Genomic DNA, 20,253 nt, shown 5'->3' on the forward strand with positions numbered 1-20,253 from the left:
ATTTCCTCCTATTTGCTGTTAGCTAAAGTGAAATGTGCATCACAGTTCAAATGAATTTTTGTTTTGTTTATTTTCGCTTATTTTGCTATTACTGTCTTTGGATATTTCCCAAGTTGCCTTGGCAAGCTAATGGAAGGATATGGATCTAGAAACCAACATGCTTTACAGGACATCAGTGAATCGAGCCCTTTTGATAAAAACAATGAATATCATTTATATTTGGGAAGACTAACAATAATCTTATTGGATAATCTTACTGAAACTATGGCAACACCCTATTTTGAACTCCATGGAAGCATTTGTAAAAACGGTTTTGGTGAAACTTTGGCCTGTAAAACTGTTGAGAAAGAATCAAATGAGAGGTTTCTGGAATGAATGCCATGTACCATGGAGAACAGAATGAACGAGTGGAAGAAATTTATTGGCTAGAAGTTTGTCATGACCCATATCCAGGAAGTAAGGCCAGATTCTTATCTGTCTCCCAGTAATGCGTTCTTATATAAAAATTAAGTTATGTATCTATATCTTTAAAGAGAAAATATCTTAATAATATCTTTAGTCCTGAAGAGATCATTTGTATCAATCCACTTTTATAGAAGTAAGATGTTTTGGGAATAGTTCTTCATCTCTTGAATAAGAATCTCTGTTTCTCTTAACGAGTAGGGCATCTTCTTACCGTTAGGACCGTTTCTGTAGTAAGCGAGACAAAGTAGACTTTATAATATTCTCTATGGTGGGGCCTGATAATCCTTTTACTATCGAGTATACACTTGTTCCTTCTCTTTCTTCTTTCTTCCTTCAAACAGTATTCATTGAGTTCCAAGTTCCTGTAAAGCACTGTTTTAGCTTTGCGATTGCTGAAGTGAATCAGATACAACACCTGTCCTCAAACAGCTTGCAGTCTAGGAGGTGTCTGAGACTCTTGCTTCTTCCTTCAATGCAGTAGTCTTGGCTCCAGGGTCCAAAGGAATCAGAAAAGAGAGGTTACATGCTGGCTTGAAAAGTCAAGATTCAGACTTTCCACTCCCAGGACAACAAATACATCCTCTAGATTCTCCACTCTGCCACGAAGGGGAACTCAATTACTTTTCCTTGTAAGTTGAAGTTGAACAGTAAGCCAAGAATCTCAATTCCCAGCTTCCATTAACCTTACTTTAACTAATCCTTCCAGTGGGGTCTTCCTTCCTAGTGCTCATTCTTTCAAAGAAAGTGAGTCTAGTTTTCAGTTCATGGCCAGGTGACGTTTGAGAGAGAATCATGCTGAAATGCAGCTAAGGTAACGAAACTCGATTCTTTTGACCTCTATTTTTACCAATTTGTTGCTCTATAAAAGCAAATCTATTCTAACAGGTGTCTGGTCTGGTACTTAGTCAAGGTCTGTCGGTCCCAGAAATTGTGCTGATTCAAAGTGTCTGGTGGGCATAGAGGACACGAGAATGCCGTCAGGCTGACTGTAATGCCAGCTTGTTTTTTTGGATAACAAAGAGAATTTATCTTCCCATCCTTTTTTTAAAGAATTTTTGACCAGCATTTTAAAATAAAGAAAACTTTGGGCACAGAAATGTTGTTATTATGTTAAAATATATTAAAAGGAAATTAATGATATTGTAGGCTTTGAGATTTAAATCTTTTTTGTTGTTGTTGAGGAAGATTGTCCCTGAGCTAACATCTGTGCCAATCTTCCTCTGTTTTCTATGTGGAATGCCACCACAGCAAGACTTGACTAGAGGTTTGTAGGTCCTCGCCTGGGATCTGAACACACAAACGCTGGGCAACAAAGCAGAGCTGGTGAGCTTAAGCATTATGTCACTGGGCCACCCCGGATTTAAATCTTTTATTGAAATACAATGGGGATTTCTTTAATTATTGAGAAAATGAAATGAAGATCATTTCTTCTCACCTTCAGGTTCACCTCTTAGAACTCTTCTCACTGAGAGTATTGCTTCTCAGAGTTGCTCTCTCTGACATGCTATCACAGGTTGCAGCCCTCGCACTCTCTATCTTCTCAGCCTACATTTTCTTCTCTTTTGTCTTATCTGTCTCCCCAAAGGGAATGTCAACTCCATGAGAACATGGAGTTTGTTTTGTTCACTGCTGTATCCTCAGAACTTAGAACAGTGTCTTGTGTATCATAAAAGAGCGATAAATATTTATTGAATGAATGAATGAATAATTTATTAGTACCTAGGTGGAGAGGTCTTATTAGCATAAACTCAGGAAAGGTAATCAATAATAAACTCAAGAGCAATAACGGGGAGCCTAGGTGTCCTTTCATTTCCTTTACTTCAGTGCATCCCTACTGGGACTACACAGAACTATGTGATTTCATAGAGGTGTTAGTAAGAGCCTTCTTTCTAGTTTACATAAATCAAACACCTGAGTAGAAGTACACATCTTATGGTCAGTCTAACTAAGTATGACATTTCTGTATCCACATATTTCAACTGAATGTAGAAGCACACAATGGTCAGAAACTCTCTTTGGCAAGTATCAGAATTTGATTACATCACTAAGGTAAAAATGCATTAATTTTTGCTCTATACTTTTTGCTGTGGAAAAAACCTAGAAGAATTGTTTTTAATATCAGATCAGTATGTTAGTCTCCAAAATGTCATTATTGAATAAAAACCAGAAACACTGCTTTGATTCTCTCCTAATGGTCTCCTTTACACCATGATTGAGGTGGATGCCATAGGACGAAGGGTCAGACAGGGTCAGCCGTTGGTAAGAGGCACATTTTTTGGGTACATAGTAGTAAGCCTCATCATTCAGGAAGAAACACAGATGCGAATACAAAACTAAAAAGCTAAAACCAAAACCATAAAACCACCCCATTTTGCTCTATGAGTAATGTCAATCTGACATGAGAACCCATGTCTGTTAAAGAGCATGAAAAATGGGAACATTCTCTGGAGAAAAAGACAGAGGCAAATTCTTCCTGTGTTTTTCTGTAGTTTGAGAGTTGACTATAGAAGTAATAACTACTCGTCAAAGTATCAATTGGAAGAAAACTTGAAGAGGATAAGCAAAGCTTGCCATCAAGAGTTTTGGGAGCCAGAACAGTCAAGTGGCTTTTGCAGCAGCACTCAAGAGGCGGTGAGGCTGATCAAAGGTGGCAGGTGGTAACTTGGAGCCTTTGAAATAGAAACCCTGGAGATTTATGGGAGGAGGGAAAGCGAAGGCTGAAGAAAATAAAATCTTTCAGCAGCACTTCTCTGAAAAGGACATTTTTCATTGCTGATCCAAACTTTCTCTCTCTCATAAAGTCACTTATTTAATGGCGTCTAGTGTTCTTGGTATTGTGAGAGACAAAGAGACAGTAGAAAAAAAGTTCTATTAAAATATCCCCGCTGTTATCATATTATACTCCATCCCAGCCGTTGCTTTTTCTGGCACCTACTTTTATTCAAGGAATATCCTTTAAGCTGCGTAATCCTTTTACAATTCAAACACGCAGTGCTTATTGATAAAGAATGTTAATGTAGGCTCTGGAATCAAAGATACAGTGAGTCCGAAGGGGAAGCAGTGGAGCTGGGAGCAATGTCTAAAGAGCAAGCAGAGTTAGGCAAAGTGGATGCCATTAGATCAAGTTGGGAGAAAGTGGATAAGAAAATGGAGGTCCTGAAGAAAGTAAAGAACTATCTATCCTGTGTGTGCGCCTCTGCATGTGGGTGCATGTGCGTGTATGGAAGAGCCATGAGTGTTATCTGTACTGGAGAGTCAAGGATTTCGGATGATGATAAGGACCAAAATTAAGGTAGGTTATGAGAAAATCCAAAGAGTTGGGACATCTAATTGTCAAAGTTTGATGGAAGTGACAGGTTTTGAAGACAAGATGGTGAAGGAATTGTGAAGCATCGTTTTGATATGGGGTCCTGGTCTTTATAAATGCTACTTGGAGTGACTGAGTTGAGTCAGGCACCCAAGATGTCAAGGAGTGTGGAGAAATGTCTTAGAAATAATAGATGGTGATTAAAAATTGATTGGGGATCTACAGTGGTCCAAGATTACTACCTCTTCACTTCTTTCTGGCCTCCAGTTAAGCGAGCTTAGAAGTAAAATTGTCTCAAGTATTGAGAGTTGTAAAGCTAACAGGCAGAGTTTTCCAGGCTTTAGTTAATGTGTCGGAGGGAAAAAAAATACACACTTTAGAAAGAAAGCTGTTGATCATAGGAAAATGAAGGTCAAAATAGAAATAAAATATGAGTCAGAATTAGAGAAAGCCTCTAAAGTTATCCAAACAGGGAGGTAATACCTCCTTAGAAAGATGAATACTCTGGTTGGTAATGGCGGGCATAGAAATGATGGCTGTGGGCTGGGTACTGGATGTCCTACTGAATGATTCCAGGGGACACCTTGGTATATGGCTAAAGTGTCAATTGCAAGCTCTGTTTGGTGGGAGGGAAGTCTTATTCTAGCATTGTCTGGCAAAATTGCTCATACCAGAGTTGATGTTCACTTCAGTGTCTTAGCTCCTTAAAGAGAATGAACTGTCGAAACCATCGTCATTGTCGTGGAGACCATTCTTCATGTCTGATGCCGATCTTTCTGCCTTAGACCTAACCCTGATAACTATCAATCACATAAAAGAACCCAGTGTGATATAATAAAATCAGAACAATGTCCTTACTGAAATTTGTGTCATGTGGTATATGCTCACTCATTAAAGTACATCTCTGCATCTTTAAGAAGGTGTACGTGGTTGAATTTCCTTTAACGGGGCTCTGTTTCCATGAGGTACCCTCTTGCCTATGTATATTTCAATGTGATAATCATCTTCAGATCAACGTCACAGTCTTATGTATTAAAGAACAGATTTCAGATTTTTTTATAATAGAAAACGGTGAAAGAAGCTGAAATTTATTTTTGAAATGTAACTGTTCAGTTCCCAACTGTTGTAATTTTACAAAGGTGGCATTTTCATTCTTCCACGAGGGAATTTGGGAGTTTTTACTGTTCAGTGTCAGTACTCCAGTGCATAAGTACTCTCACCTGTGTTGGAAATGTGAGGACACATGCACAGTTTGGAAGGGTGGACATTAGCCAAGAACTCACCTCTGCTGCCATATTCAGCTCCTAATTCTGTAGCCAAAAATCAATTACTGAGAATAAGAATCACGATTTTCTTCTGTGTATGAAAGAGACTATCACACACCACCTGCACGTGGGTGGAAGAAACTCATCCCATTTGGAGCAGGAGGCTTTCCCATGGGGGGCTCTGGGTTCTTTATGTGCAGCCAAACTAGACAGACAGGAGCCCAGCTGATTCCATTTCTGACACCGCTCTTGCTTCTCTGAAAAAAATGTGTCATCTGTAGGGATGTTTGGGAGCTGAGTGTCAGCAACTCACATCCATTGGTAGAGGGGGCAGATAATTCCTGGCTAGAATTTAACTGATTTGCATGCTCCAGGTGTCTATATTGTAGGTATGGCTTTGTTTGTAACACTCTCTCTCAAAATTTTCTGATGCTGAGAATAATATGGAGCACCCAATAAGTACATTCCACAGACTCCATCGAAGACCCACTGACTGAGAACCCCTAGGATGAGAGCCTGGGGAGCCATATGTTTTGTGGACTCTCTGCTTACTGTACTCACAGAAATTTGAGAAACAAATGGTTTCGCGAAAATGGCAAATTGATATGTCTAGTCAGATGCTGAAAGAACACGCTTATATTTTCCCCTAGAAGGGATGAATGAAATCTTTTGTCCCTGAGGTTTATGAAGGCCCTAGCCTACTTATTCTTTTTATAGCATCCTTTAAGCACACACACTTACCTCTTCTTTTTTTCTGGCAGTAGGACAGGAATATCACAGAAAATTGATATCCAAAGGAGACACGGAAAACAAATAAAAAGAAAGAAACATCTCTCTTTAATCAAAATTCCTTGGGGCATCACAGACATTCAGAGTCTCCTGGAAACCACAGAGCTGTACTTTATCATGGCTTTCACAATCTCTTCTTTTAAAGACTCATACGAGCTACAAACAGTCAAAGCAGCGCAGAGAAGGAGTACGAGTCCTAGAGAGGCAGAGTCTGGATGTGAGAAACACTGGTGACATGTGAGAACCTGGATTCAGACTCATTCTTGTCCCTAATTAGTTGTGTGACCTCCAGGGAGCCCCTCACCTGCTTTGGTAATTGTGATCATCAAGTCTACTTGCCAGGGTTTGGGTGAGGATGGAATGAGACCATGCATGTGGATCCAGCTTTCTAATAGGAAATGGTTGTCTTCAATTCCCATCCGAGTTTTCCATTTTAAAAATAAAATGAAAACGTGCGAATACAAGTATGCTTTGACTACCACTGTTTAAGGAGAAGGGCCTTGCACTTTGGAGCTCTATTTGATTCTCACTAACCCATGAGACTCCAGCAGATGGGGATGGGTTCTACTCAGTGAGAGACCTGTGTAAATAGGGAATGTGGATAATACAATATTACTCAGCGTAAAAAGAAATGAGCTATCCAGCTACAAAAAGACAAGGAGGAACCTTAAATGCATATGACTAAGTGAAAGAAGGCAATCTGAAAGGCTACACACCACAGGGTTCTAAATATGACCTTCTGGAAAAGGCAAAACTATGGAGACAGTAAAAAGATCAGTGGTTGCCAAGGGTTAGGGGAGGAAGTGATGAGCAGGCAGAGCACAGAGCGTTTCTAGGGAAGTGAAATTACTCTGTATGATACTAGAATGGTAGATACATGGCATTATATATTTGTCCAAACCCATAGACAGTACCCCACCAACAGTGAACCCTATCACAAATTGTGGGCCCTGGGGGATAAGGACATACCAGTGTAGGTTCATCAGTTGTAACAAATGTCCCACTCAGGTAGGGATGTTGATAATGGGGGAGGCTGTGCCTGTGTGGGGAGGGGTGCAGGAGATCTCTCTGTCCGTCTGCTCAAGTTTTCTGTGAACCTAAAACTTCTCTAAAAAAATAAAAATTTATCAATTAAAGAAAAAAAAGAGGGACCAGGATGCCACTGTCTTATGCTTTGCTGTTTCAGGTGGACCAGCAGGTGTAGCACACTGAGAATAGTGAGGTGGTCCCGCCGCGGATCTCTTGTGGCTGTCCTGAAGAGAAAATGGACAATTTTTATACTTAACTATCTTTTCAAATTAAAGAGGAAATTGGAATAGTAAAGGGGAACGAGAGACTCTTACTTCCCCCAAATATACCCTTATTAAGGAACTAACGAATAAATTTCTTGCAGGATGTTTCTATCGAATAGTAGCAGAAATCTCTTTTCAATCAAGCTACACTGCCTCTGAGGAGAAAACATCAATTGTGGGTCACACACAAGGAAAAACAACCTGAATTTAACGAATATATTTACTCAGAAAAATACTTGAGTTCCATATCCTGGTAGTTAAGGTTAACTGCTAGGAAGAGATGGGAAGGGTCAGTAACAAAAAGAAAACTGTTAAAACATTTTATAGAAATAGAAGTCAGGAAGAGAGTAAAGAGGAAATAAGGTTTGGTGTTTGAGAAAAAACATATTAAAAGAGAGAGACATACCAGAATTGAGAAGGAAGAGTAATAGAATGGAGAAAGTCAATTTCTCGAGATTCCTCCAGATCACTTGGGCTATAGGCGTAGGATTAATTATCACCTGTTGTCACCCCCTGTAAAATTCAGATGAGCTCTTTTGCTGGTTGGAATCATTTTTTCTACAATGCAAGACAGATTTCCCACTTCCACTTCCAACTTTCGAGGGTGCTTTGAAAGACAGGGGGATTTTCCCCATGAAATTTTTTAGCCTTTGTAAATGTTGAAGCAATGAGTTAGCTTTAGAAACTGACTATAGAAGTTAGGCATTTTCCATGTATTTACTGTCTAAGAATGGATTTTATTTGACTCAAAATATTTCTTTGCTTCTTGCTTTCTTTAACTTTTAATCTATTGTTCTGAATTAATTTTGAAATGAAATTCAATTTTAAAAACCGTGTTATTGGAAATAATATAGTCAGAAGAACAACAACAATAACTCTTAGTGAAAGCATCTTTAAAACTGAATATTTACAGCTATTAATCACTTTCTCTAATGCAGGACTGGGACTATGGGAAAGAGCAGGGCAGCCTCAAGATCGTGGATTTCTCTGAATAAATCAAGGCGTGTACCATTGGGTTAAGGCTGGGCAGCTAGAAGAATGTAGTCTTGATATGGAAGTGGGATGCAATGAAGGTTGTTTAGTAAGAAGTACTATTATGATGGCTCGTTGAAATGGAAGAAAGACTGGGAAGAAGAGAGCCCCGGGTCAAAGACACAATGAAACACTTCTGCAATCGATGAGGTTGAAGTGGATAAGTGTTTCTATGAGGGAGGGAGAAGAGCAGTGAGGATAGAGAAGAAAGGAAAATAATAGATAAATTTCAACAGGAAAGTGTATTGGGATTAAGTTGTTAATTCGTGGAATATTAGGAGAATGATGACATGACATTGGGGAGTTAAGCAGGGTGTAGGATCTTTTTTGAATAAAAACATTGAGTTAGATTTTGAATGCATTGGATTTCAGGTGACAGTACAAGCAGCAAACAAGTAAAGGCAGTTAATTAAAAGTGTTGGAGAGAAAGAGCAAAATACAAAAATTGAAACTGTGGATTCAGAAAAAAATCACATGTAGGTAGAAGAGAAAGTAGATGGCAAAATTTCAGTTGACCTTTTTTTCATTACATCTTTGAGCCAGGTAAGGTGAGGGAGGACAAAGTATTTTGGCCCTCATATTGTCAGGCTGCATCTGTGAGGGGATTACTCAATAAACGTAAGGACGGTACGTGTCCCCATGTACGGGGATTTAAATCAGCCTCTGATACCTAGCAGGTACTAAATAAATATTCACTCACTGGATTAGTCTACACATATGTTAAGCAGAGTGATGAGGAGTAGATGAGGGCTCAGGGACGCTGACCAAGTACCGATGGAAGCCATCAGAGTCTTCTTATGCGAGTTTGGAACTAAGGCCAGAGTATTTTATATGTTGATTAAAAATAGGGAGTTCTGGTCAATCTCAAAGTGTGTCCTTATGTGTTTGTGTAAATGTGTTTTCCTTTTGTACATTAAAAGGAAAAATAAAGATGTCAAACACTTTACCTCAGTTGTTTATTTGATTTTGTCTCCCAGTGGAAAAGCACGGAGAGGTGGTGTTGGAGGAGCTATTCATTGGCATCTACAAAGATCCTCAGAGGCAGAGAGTTATTTGTGTTTGCTTGTGTTTGTTTTTTATTTATTTATTTTTTGTCTCCATTACCCAGCACAATATCTGATGCATAACTTGTGACCCGTATGTCATGCTGGCTGAATTTCAGGTGACAGTGAGACCCGCTGTTTGAAGACAAGTCTTTAGAGAAGAGGATTGACACAAGGTTGATCCTATGGGAATGGAGTGATGTACACTGACGTACACAGCAGTCCATGTGTGCTGTTGTTTAGTTTTGTCTCTGGTGCTGGCTGTCTTTCCCTCCTGACCCACTCTCCAGAGATGCTAAGGGTTTTGATGTCACCAGCAGAATCTCAAGGAAAGAAACTCAGCAAGACAACTCCAATGACATTTCCAAAAAAGGCAAACAAATCACAGAATTATGTCATTCTTCTTATAATGGAGACAACAGAGACGTGAATGTATGGTGAAGGTGATGCTCTAGGAAAAGGATTGTTGAGCAGAAGCTGAGGATTCAGTAAGGAGGAAAGCCCAGGGCAAAGGGCATTCCCAGCTTCCTCCAGGTCACCTCCAGACGGGACTGGGCTTTCTGGGGATATGCAAATGTCCTCCTGGTTGGTCTCTGTCTCCCACCTCAGGGCCACCCTCCCTTTCTCTCTCTCAAGGCCAAAGTGCACATTTGTTACAAGATGGACAGGGCAGTGGAGTGGTGGCCATGTGGTTTAGTCTTTGTGGGGCCTCTGTTCCACTTACCTGGAATCCAGCCACGTCCAGGGCTCCCCTCACTCCTGTGGTCTCACGGAGATGAACACCCAGCATCTGCTGAATTAACTTGTCTGCTTCTGCCTATGTCTTGATGACCTCTTCACGTTTTCTTTTCTTTTTTTTTAAATTTACTTTTCTTTTGTGGAAAGAATCCTTAACATGAGATCTGCCCTGTTAACAGATCTTTAAATGCACAATATAGTTTTCTTGACTATAGGTACAATGCTGTACAGCAGATCCCTAGAACTGATTCGTCTTGCTTGACTGAAACTTCATGCCTGTTGATTAGTATCTCCCCATCTTCCCCTCCCTCCTGAGGACCCCCATTCCACTCTCTGACTCTATGCATTTGACACCGCTGTCTCTACCCCAGAGCTCTTACATATGATCTTCCTATTCCTGAGTGCCTGCTTCTCACTTGACGCACTCAGCTAACCCCAGATCTTAGCTAAGCATCATTGCCAAGTTATGTGCTGCCACTAGGCACCACAAAGGCCCCAGTATTGCCCCTACAAGAGCACCTATCACACTGTATTGTAGTTCTCTGCTGATGCTTCCAGCATCCCCAATAAACAGGACAGGCAGGTGTCATTGTGTTCACTTTTGTGAGCCTAATACTCGGTACACAGAAGACCCAGAATAGATACTATGTCCATGTCAGGGTAGAATCTGAATGGCATTGTTGTGGGTTGACACCATTGATTCCTTGCTTTTGCTCAGGCAGTGGGATGTGATAGAGGAAGCATGAGATTGGCAGCAAAAAGAGCTGGCTTCCCCTGGTGCCCTGATTTCAAATGGTCGTGTTATGTTGAGGAAGTCTCTTCAATGCTCTTAGCTTCAGGATTTATATCTGAAAAACTCAGTTACTATTTTCTGCCAATATTGTAGATTTGGTATAAATTATAATTTGGGTAATTTGAAAGTACTTTGCAAATTGTAAACTGCTATAGAAATATCAGTGTAATATTAGATCAGGTTGGGATGGAGCTATCAAAGAAAAATCCTAATACAAAAAAGTTCAATTGCCTGTATATCTTACTCCTGCAAGAACTGTGTCACTAGCTCTCCAGGAGATTAGAGGCCAGCTACTAGCAAGAGAAAAAGGTGATCCTTTCCCAGGGAGGCTGATGGAATGAAATACTCTGTTGCTGAGTACTGTGCACAGAAAAATCTTAATGAAGGAAGCAACCCCAGTTTTGCCTAGAAATTAGAACCCAATAAATGTTTTATTGTCTCCTGATTACAGAAGTAAATGATGTAGGTCTTAGTTGCTGAGCCTGTCACCTTATTTCTGCTCCTGGAGTCCCTGGCTTATAAATCACCAGCTAAATTGGTCAGTCTCTTCAACTTTTCAGCCACATATTGGCATTGTGTCATTTAGGTGCCCTCTTTGATAACATTATAATGTACTACGACTAAACAATTACACCTTGGTTTCCTGCCCTTGTTCAGAGATTGTGCCCCAAGTGGTTTGTTTAGTCAGAGAAGTTGTCTTAATTAGTCCAGTCAGTTTGCTAGTTTAGAACAATGATTTCTTGAATTTTTGTAGCTGCTGAACCTGTTAGAGATAATTCCTCAGTCCCAGTGATCACCTTAGAATAGGAAGTGAGATTTATCTCTAAATCGTAGGAGGAGAAGAGGAAACAGTGAGAGGTGGCTGACCTGGAGGTTGAATGAGGTTGGATGCGGGTAGAATAGTCAGATTCATTTCAGAGATCTGGCTCTGAAGCCTGTCTCTGGCACTTACTAGCTGTGTACCTTCAGAAATCTATTTAACTTCTTCATGCCTCTGTTATCTCATCCAATAAGCCTACTTATTGAATAAGGACTAAATGGGCTAATGTATGTAAGGTACTTAGCACAATGTCTTGCACATGTCTAGTATCCCATAAATACTAATGTGGTACTAATACAATGATTTTCATTATTTTTATCCACACCAGCCTGCAAAAGAGTAGAAAAGAAGAAACATAGCATTTAATGTCTGGGTTCTGTCTTCGTGGAATTCCATGTCTTCACAGAAATAAAGATGGCTCACCAGTGCTCTAATGACCTCCATCAACTTTCAGAGGCCGTGTGACAAGTCTGAAGGTATTCACACTCTCATTAACAATGCTACATGTCAGGAATGATGCACCCAGGGATAAGGGGATGTTTTAACTCAAAAAGGGAGTTTACTCTCTGAGTAATGGGTTTGTCACTATGCCCCTGACTCTGGGCAAAATCTATTCAGCTATACTAACTAGAACTGTTATTGAGTAGGTTGGGGAATCTAAATCAGAGGCAGAGAATCTCGGGTGTCTGGGGACCCTGTCGTGCAAACAGACAGTGATGAGAAAGGGAAGGATGGTAACCGGACTTGTTGTGTTCCATAACTTGAGCCACCATGCTCCTATAGTCTGTTCACGTGCCACCTTTAGCCTGTGTGACATCCTTGTCTGATACCAAATCTATAACTCTATAACTTCTTCATTCCAACTTGCTTATCTGCTGAGGAAGAAGTAACTGAAATTTTTTTTCAAGTTAGAATTACTAGCAAAATATTTCAGTAAGTATTTAAGAAGATGAATATTCAGTGTTTCATCTTGAGATTTGACGAAGGTGAAGACATTTAAAAATATCTCCTTGTGCAATTTATATACAATACTGTGCAGAAAACACGTGGAGGGGCATCCTGTGAATCTGGAGCCTGCTATTTGGCCGTGTAAGTTGAGCACTTATCAATTCTGGGTATCATTGGCACGCTGTATCATCTGAGCAGACAAACGCAGCAGCTATTTGGGTTTTGAATTTGTTTAGGAAAAATTTTCCTCAATTAAAAATATAATTTATTTAAGAAATATTTTGGGTTTAGTCATCATTTTTAATTATTTTTACTGCCCTTATTTGACCATATTAGGATGGCCCAGGATCATCTTAGGGAACAAACTTAGAAATGGTCTCTGAGCATCATCATCATCAGCCTCTAGAATATAGGTGATTTGGATTAGCTGGGTAATAATATTCTGGGATTTTTTCACAATTTAATCCTACATAAAGGAGATGTCTATATTGATCAGGACATATCTTACAGTTTTCCTAAAATTTGCTTTTTGGTGATGATATATACCCAAGTTTGTCCAAATCAAAATTTTTATGTTTTAAAAAATGAATAGTTCATGATAAATATACATTGAAAAATTATTTTCATTATATTTAGCGCTTTGTTTTCCTTCAGCCAAATTCCAAGGCCTGCTCTTCCTTCCCCTGGCCCTCATTTTCATGTCCCTCGGTGTCTTCATTCCCACAGAATATAGAAGCTCATATGTAATATTCTGGAGTATTTCCTCTCTCTTTCCTTCAAATATCTCAGTACCTAGTAAATTTTCAATAAATGTGTATTAAACAATGAAAATTTATTTGACAGATGATCCAGAGAAATTATCAATTATGATAAGAATAGAGTAGAATGACCTCAGAGAGGTGACAGGTTGTGAGCTGGGTTTATGCATGAGTAAGATTTTGAAATAACTGCTTCCATTAATTAAGGGCTTACGATGGGTCAAGCACATTTCATAAAATACTTCATTTAATTTAATCCTTATGATAACCCTCTGCAGTAGGTTTTCAATCTCATTTTTTAAGACTAATTTTTTTAGAGCCATTTTAGGTTCACTCAAAAACTGAAAGGAAAGTACAGAGATTGCCCATACACTTTCCACCTCTCCAACACACAGCCTCCCCGACTATCAACACCCCTACCAGAGTGGTACCTATCTTGCAATCCATGAACCTACACTGACCCATCATAACCACCCAGGGTCCATAGTTTACATGAGGGTTCACTCTGGGTGTTATGCTTTCTGTGAGTTTGGACAAGTGTATAGTAACATATATCCTTCATTTATTGTTATACAGAGTAGTTTCACCGCCCTAAAAAATCCTCTGTGCTCTGCCTACTCATCCCTCCCTACCCCCTTACCCTTGGCAACCACTGATGTTTTTACTCTCTCCACTGTTTTTTCTTTTCCAGAATGTCGTATGATTGGAATCATACTATATGTAGCCTTTGCAGATTGGCTTATTTCATTCAGTCATATGCATTTAATATTTGTCCATGTCTTTTCACAGCCAGACAGCTCATTTCTTTTTAGTGCTGAATAATATTCCACTGTCTGGATGTACCACAGTTTATCCATTCACCTACTGAAGAGCACCTTGGTTGCTTTCAAGTTTTGGCCATTATAAATCAAGCTGCTGTAAACAACCATCTGCAGGTTTTTGTGTGGATGTAAGTTTTCAACTCCTTTGAGTAAATACCAAGGAGTACAATTGCTGGATCGTATGACAAGAGCATGTTTAGTTTTGCAAGAAACTGCCGAACTGTCTTCCAAGCTGGCTGTATTGTTTTGCATCCCCACTATCAGTGAATGAGAGTTCCTGCTGCTCCACACCCTCGCCAGCATGTGGTGTTGTCACTGTTCAGGATTTGGGCCATTCTAAAGTGTTGTAGTGGTTCAGCCTCATTTTTTAGATTCTTATTTTTCTCAGATAAGAAAACTGAAACTGTCACAATCTCATAACTGACAGAGCTGGAATCTAAATACAGTCCTGTTTGATGCCAAGGCCTGCAACTGCTCCTGATCACAACGCCCTACCTCTTTCTCCGAAGAGACAGTTTTCCTCAAATTTAAAGACAGAAGACTGCCCCATTCTCCTTATTCATAGGTTTATATTGAAGATAAAATGAGACAATCTACCTAAGAGGACTTTGAAAATTGCAAAGCATTATGACTATAGGTAGTAACATATTACAGGATTTAGAAGAGGTGAAATTGTTTTGAGAATCAGTTCTAACACTAAGTATTTGCACAATCTTAAGTAAATCTGTTTCATTGGACCTTAGTTTTCTGCTCTGTAATGTCAGGGGTGGCTACATTACTATATGACATGTGAGTGTGTGCTAAGTATTAAATACATACTAATTGCAACAACCGAGACTTTGCAGATGGACAGGAGGGCAAGACACAGTTGGTGGGTGGTAGTCGTTAAGACCTAGGCCAAGACGCAAGAGATGATGAGTCAAACACAAAGACACCAGAGGAAAGGAGGAAAGTTGGGATGCTAAATAGATACTAAGTTCTGGTCTGCCTAAAGGAAAATATCATGATACTTGTTGGAAGAAACTCTATCAGATGGCTGATATGACAGCTGATGCCAGTGAGAAATAATGATAGCCTCCTCTTGCCTGCCAAATAAGGGTGTGACCACTCATGATCAATGAGACTTTCAATCAAGTATGCCGGTAGAGTTGGAGATGCCCCAGGTTTCTTCATTTTTGTTAAGTACGTCTTTTTATTTCTTTTAGTTTCTGAGAAAGGGCAAAATTACTTAACCCATTTTAATAATTAATAAATTGAATCTTGGTGACTATTCATTGACTAATCAGATATGAGCAGCTATTCTGGTAGATGCTGGCAATGATCTTTTTTTTTTCTCTAACATATATGGAGCTTCTGAGTTTGTGTCAGTTTGAAGCTCTATATTGAATGACTGGAACTTTCTAACAATGAAACTGACACATTAAGTCCGAAAAGCAGGAGCTGACAGCATTGTCTCTGAGATATGGAAATTGGAATATTGACCATATTGGGATTCAAACATCCAAAATAAATAAAGAAGTAATTTTAACTATCTATCCTCTGTTTCTGCTCATAATTTTATTAAGCTGAGAAATCTGCTACAAGAAAAAGCAGAGATAAGGGCAAAAATGTGGATGAGAAAATCCAAGAGACATCTAATAAAAAATGGAGTCTTGAAGACAAAGTAAGGAAGAAATCTATATGGGGTCTGGATACAAATGAACTTGGAGTGACTGATGAAACCAAGATCAGGAGTGTGGAGAAAAGTCAGAAATAAAGATGAAATTGATGGGGATCTACAGTGTCCCTCTCTTCACAAAAAGAGTCCAGTTAAGCGAGCTTAAAGTAAAATTGTCTCAAGTTGAAGTTGAAGAACAGGCAGAGTTTTCCAGGAAGTAATGTGTCGGAGGGAAAAAATAAGCATAAGAGCTGTTGATTCTGAAAATGAATCAAAATAGAAATAAAAAGGAGTCAATTAGAAAAGCCTTGGTTATTAAAGAGTAAACCTCCTTTAAGATGAATACTCTGGTCCACCGGGCAAGAAATGAAGAGCTGTGGGCATATTACTAATGTCAGGAATGAGGTGGAACACCTTGGTATATACTAAGTGAAATGCAAGTTGATCATAGGAAGTCTTTTGAAGCATTGTTGAAAAAATTGAGTCAACCAGAGAAATTCACAAATTCCAGCTCTAAATCTCCTTAAAAAAATCTGGAAGAAATGGAGGAATCTGCATAGACCAATGGGCTGAGGGTAATCCTACGTGATTCCAGGGGACACCTTGGTATATGGCTAAAGTGTCAATTGCAAGCTCTGTTTCTGGAGAAGTCTTATTCTAGCATTTCTGGCAAAATTTCATACCAGAGTTGATGTTCACTTCAGTTCTTAGCTCCTTGAGAATGAACTGTCGAAACCATCCGTAGACCATTCTTCATGTCTGATGCCGATCTTTCTGCCTTAGACCTAACCCTGATAACTATCAATCACATAAAAGAACCCAGTGTGATATAATAAAATCAGAACAATGTCCTTACTGAAATTTGTGTCATGTGGTATATGCTCACTCATTAAAGTACATCTCTGCATCTTTAAGAAGGTGTACGTGGTTGAATTTCCTTTAACGGGGCTCTGTTTCCATGAGGTACCCTCTTGCCTATGTATATTTCAATGTGATAATCATCTTCAGATCAACGTCACAGTCTTATGTATTAAAGAACAGATTTCAGATTTTTTTATAATAGAAAACGGTGAAAGAAGCTGAAATTTATTTTTGAAATGTAACTGTTCAGTTCCCAACTGTTGTAATTTTACAAAGGTGGCATTTTCATTCTTCCACGAGGGAATTTGGGAGTTTTTACTGTTCAGTGTCAGTACTCCAGTGCATAAGTACTCTCACCTGTGTTGGAAATGTGAGGACACATGCACAGTTTGGAAGGGTGGACATTAGCCAAGAACTCACCTCTGCTGCCATATTCAGCTCCTAATTCTGTAGCCAAAAATCAATTACTGAGAATAAGAATCACGATTTTCTTCTGTGTATGAAAGAGACTATCACACACCACCTGCACGTGGGTGGAAGAAACTCATCCCATTTGGAGCAGGAGGCTTTCCCATGGGGGGCTCTGGGTTCTTATGCAGCCAAACTAGACAGACAGGAGCCCAATTCCATTTCTGACACCGCTCTTCTTCTCTGAAAAAAATGTGTCATCTGTAGGGATGTTTGGGAGCTGAGTGTCAGCAACTCACATCCATTGGTAGAGGGGGCAGATAATTCCTGGCTAGAATTTAACTGATTTGCATCCAGGTGTCTATATTGTAGGTATGGCTTTGTTTGTAACACTCTCTCTCAAAATTTTCTGATGCTGAGAATAATATGGAGCACCCAATAAGTACATTCCACAGACTCCATCGAAGACCCACTGACTGAGAACCCCTAGGATGAGAGCCTGGGGAGCCATATGTTTTGTGGACTCTCTGCTTACTGTACTCACAGAAATTTGAGAAACAAATGGTTTCGCGAAAATGGCAAATTGATATGTCTAGTCAGATGCTGAAAGAACACGCTTATATTTTCCCCTAGAAGGGATGAATGAAATCTTTTGTCCCTGAGGTTTATGAAGGCCCTAGCCTACTTATTCTTTTTATAGCATCCTTTAAGCACACACACTTACCTCTTCTTTTTTTCTGGCAGTAGGACAGGAATATCACAGAAAATTGATATCCAAAGGAGACACGGAAAACAAATAAAAAGAAAGAAACATCTCTCTTTAATCAAAATTCCTTGGGGCATCACAGACATTCAGAGTCTCCTGGAAACCACAGAGCTGTACTTTATCATGGCTTTCACAATCTCTTCTTTTAAAGACTCATACGAGCTACAAACAGTCAAAGCAGCGCAGAGAAGGAGTACGAGTCCTAGAGAGGCAGAGTCTGGATGTGAGAAACACTGGTGACATGTGAGAACCTGGATTCAGACTCATTCTTGTCCCTAATTAGTTGTGTGACCTCCAGGGAGCCCCTCACCTGCTTTGGTAATTGTGATCATCAAGTCTACTTGCCAGGGTTTGGGTGAGGATGGAATGAGACCATGCATGTGGATCCAGCTTTCTAATAGGAAATGGTTGTCTTCAATTCCCATCCGAGTTTTCCATTTTAAAAATAAAATGAAAACGTGCGAATACAAGTATGCTTTGACTACCACTGTTTAAGGAGAAGGCCTTGCACTTTGGAGCTCTATTTGATTCTCACTAACCCATGAGACTCCAGCAGATGGGGATGGGTTCTACTCAGTGAGAGACCTGTGTAAATAGAATGTGGATAATACAATATTACTCAGCGTAAAAAGAAATGAGCTAAGCTACAAAAGACAAGGAGGAACCTTAAATGCATATGACTAAGTGGAAGGCAATCTGAAAGGCTACACACCACAGGGTTCTAAATATGACCTTCTGGAAAAGGCAAAACTATGGAGACAGTAAAAAGATCAGTGGTTGCCAAGGGTTAGGGGAGGAAGTGATGAGCAGGCAGAGCACAGAGCGTTTCTAGGGAAGTGAAATTACTCTGTATGATACTAGAATGGTAGATACATGGCATTATATATTTGTCCAAACCCATAGACAGTACCCCACCAACAGTGAACCCTATCACAAATTGTGGGCCCTGGGGGATAAGGACATACCAGTGTAGGTTCATCAGTTGTAACAAATGTCCCACTCAGGTAGGGATGTTGATAATGGGGGAGGCTGTGCCTGTGTGGGGAGGGGTGCAGGAGATCTCTCTGTCCGTCTGCTCAAGTTTTCTGTGAACCTAAAACTTCTCTAAAAAAATAAAAATTTATCAATTAAAGAAAAAAAAGAGGGACCAGGATGCCACTGTCTTATGCTTTGCTGTTTCAGGTGGACCAGCAGGTGTAGCACACTGAGAATAGTGAGGTGGTCCCGCCGCGGATCTCTTGTGGCTGTCCTGAAGAGAAAATGGACAATTTTTATACTTAACTATCTTTTCAAATTAAAGAGGAAATTGGAATAGTAAAGGGGAACGAGAGACTCTTACTTCCCCCAAATATACCCTTATTAAGGAACTAACGAATAAATTTCTTGCAGGATGTTTCTATCGAATAGTAGCAGAAATCTCTTTTCAATCAAGCTACACTGCCTCTGAGGAGAAAACATCAATTGTGGGTCACACACAAGGAAAAACAACCTGAATTTAACGAATATATTTACTCAGAAAAATACTTGAGTTCCATATCCTGGTAGTTAAGGTTAACTGCTAGGAAGAGATGGGAAGGGTCAGTAACAAAAAGAAAACTGTTAAAACATTTTATAGAAATAGAAGTCAGGAAGAGAGTAAAGAGGAAATAAGGTTTGGTGTTTGAGAAAAAACATATTAAAAGAGAGAGACATACCAGAATTGAGAAGGAAGAGTAATAGAATGGAGAAAGTCAATTTCTCGAGATTCCTCCAGATCACTTGGGCTATAGGCGTAGGATTAATTATCACCTGTTGTCACCCCCTGTAAAATTCAGATGAGCTCTTTTGCTGGTTGGAATCATTTTTTCTACAATGCAAGACAGATTTCCCACTTCCACTTCCAACTTTCGAGGGTGCTTTGAAAGACAGGGGGATTTTCCCCATGAAATTTTTTAGCCTTTGTAAATGTTGAAGCAATGAGTTAGCTTTAGAAACTGACTATAGAAGTTAGGCATTTTCCATGTATTTACTGTCTAAGAATGGATTTTATTTGACTCAAAATATTTCTTTGCTTCTTGCTTTCTTTAACTTTTAATCTATTGTTCTGAATTAATTTTGAAATGAAATTCAATTTTAAAAACCGTGTTATTGGAAATAATATAGTCAGAAGAACAACAACAATAACTCTTAGTGAAAGCATCTTTAAAACTGAATATTTACAGCTATTAATCACTTTCTCTAATGCAGGACTGGGACTATGGGAAAGAGCAGGGCAGCCTCAAGATCGTGGATTTCTCTGAATAAATCAAGGCGTGTACCATTGGGTTAAGGCTGGGCAGCTAGAAGAATGTAGTCTTGATATGGAAGTGGGATGCAATGAAGGTTGTTTAGTAAGAAGTACTATTATGATGGCTCGTTGAAATGGAAGAAAGACTGGGAAGAAGAGAGCCCCGGGTCAAAGACACAATGAAACACTTCTGCAATCGATGAGGTTGAAGTGGATAAGTGTTT

The sequence above is a fragment of the Equus asinus genome, chromosome 27 (assembly GCF_041296235.1).
Source record: "Equus asinus isolate D_3611 breed Donkey chromosome 27, EquAss-T2T_v2, whole genome shotgun sequence".
Lineage (NCBI taxonomy): Eukaryota > Metazoa > Chordata > Mammalia > Perissodactyla > Equidae > Equus > Equus asinus.